Genomic DNA, 2,637 nt, shown 5'->3' on the forward strand with positions numbered 1-2,637 from the left:
TTTTTTTTTTGGGTACGTTTTTAGAAAGATAATCAAGGCAAGTGGATTTAAATGGAAAAGAGAATTCTCGTGTTTTTTTTTTTAAATAAGAAATGCTTTTGTATGAAGGTTATACACTTTCGCAAGACAATACGAGTAGTCGTGTATTATTTTTGTTTTACACAATGTGAACGTGAGAATTAGCCATTGTTTATTAGCCTTTAAATTAATTTTTTTTCTAAATACTCATTTTCAATCATATATTCATATTCATACAATAAAATATTTTATACGTAAACCCAAAAAGTTTTCTTATTTTTTAATCAGATATTATCCAAAAAATCACTATTCAGAACATTATTTTTTGTAAATAATGATCACCAAACAGGGGTTTAATGTCTAAAGTTCAACCAATAAAAACTTGGGAACACCACATAAATCCACCATTTAAAAATTACATTTCAAAATTAGTAAACTTCTTAAAACCTTTCAAAAATCAGGTGATAATTAAATTTATTAAATATTTAATTATAATATAATATAATTAATCTACTTACCCCACTCCACTCCACTCCACCCCATCCAACCCACCCCCACCCACAACACCAAATTTTAAATTCAAACATTCTCTTTCTCTCTCCACCCATCCCACCTCTAGCGACTCCACCCACATTTGACGACACCTTCAATGACCGCTCCAGCTCCGGCGACCCTCCAACGACCCACACATGTACCTTTTTTTTTTTTGGCAATGATCTGTAACCAATTTCATTAGATTTGTGACCAGTTCTATTAAATCGTGACTTAATCATGTGGGATGAATATACATATAATCAATTTCAAAATTAATATCAAAACTAAGAAATAAAATTTGAAATTTTAAAATATGATAATATTGGAATTTTATTTATGAAATAATTAATCAAAATTATTTTGTACTTAAATATATTAAAATCACAAATATGTACAATTTGATCACAAATTATTAAATTAATTGGTCATAAATTATTTTTGGTCACAGATAAAATTTTCTATAGTTTATATATGACATTTGACTTTTGACCTGTGAATACCTGTGACTCATAACATAAAATGTGATTGGTAAATTTGATCTGTGACTCTACAAAATGTGACATGTGACCCGTTAATATTGTTCTGTGACTATGCAAAATGACAGTGACTCTTGAACTCAAATTTATGACCAGTGAACTGTGACCTTAAGGATCGTTCCACCGTACATTTTTTCTTTTTGATTTTTAAGAGGTGACATGAAATATGCTTTTTGACCTGAATTATTACCTGTGACTCATAACATAAAATGTGACCTATAAATTTGATCAATGACTCTACAAAATATGACATGTTACCTGTTAATATTAATCAGTGACCCATTTATATTGATTTGTGACCTATACAAATGACAGTGACTTGTCAACTGAAACTTGTGACTAGTGAATTGTGACCTTAACAACGAATTGTCATCTGTAACCAAGTCAGATACAGTCACAGTTAACACAATCCTGATCACAAATAGTCACTCTAACACAACAATAAAAAAAATACGACCACCACATAACTGCCGCCTGCACCAGACCAGTACAACCACTAACATCAACAATGAAAAAACGACCAGCACCACACAACCACAATCACCAGCAACAAAAAATTGATCAACACACCATCACTTGCACCACACCATCATATACAGGAAAAAAAATGCCTTTGCTGCCTGCAATACAACAAAATACAACCACGATCACCACCTACACTGCACCACCACAATCACAACCGACAAAAACCAACAACTGGTAACAACTAGCACCACTACAACCTTAGATGCAGCATCACCGCCACCACCTGCAAGGTAACGCCTATACCACAACCACCAACTCTAGTCCACCATTGACCACCATCATCACCACCACCTATAAATCAACCTACAGCCATCGGAAAAACCACATCACCAGCACACAGGCAAAAAAATGTATGAAGAAAGAAATAAAAAAACAGATTTGAAAATGTATTACGAGAACATTTGAAAGAAGTTATTGGCATATGCCATTGGCTTGACATTAAAGTGTTGTTGCAGTTCATCAATAAACTTAGTCTCAAAATGATAATCGAAATCTAAATCTTGACCACAAGAGAAAAATGGAGTGGATATGAAGGGGACACAAGTCAAAGTTGGTACACTAACCATTGTTGTAAAAGTGACGATACTTGGCTTCAGATCAAGGTTTCAAAATGAATAAATGCACCCTTATTTCCCATTTGTACCGAGTAAAGACCACCACTACTACTGGGGAGAAAACTACTTGCTGCCACCGCTGGACAGAGAGAGGAGGAAATGACCATGACTATAAATCCAAACCATAGCTTCGAGTCGCCGTCATCAGCTCTCACGGTGCCATCACCATTAGCTGCTCTCACTGCGATGTCGTGTCTTCAAGAGGATTAACCGTCAGCTGCTTTCACAGTGCCATCGTAGTGAAAGTATTCGTCGGCAGATGTATTCGCCAGAGAGAGAGAGAAAAGAAAAATTGGGTGTGGAGTGTGGGAGTTAGGATTGGGTAGGTTGAATTAGTACGAATTAATTTATTAATATAACATTAATTTATTAATTTCTAATTACCACATAAATTATAAAATTAACCTTAT

This window comes from Olea europaea, chromosome 12 (assembly GCF_002742605.1).
Source record: "Olea europaea var. sylvestris chromosome 12, O_europaea_v1, whole genome shotgun sequence".
Taxonomy (NCBI): domain Eukaryota; kingdom Viridiplantae; phylum Streptophyta; class Magnoliopsida; order Lamiales; family Oleaceae; genus Olea; species Olea europaea.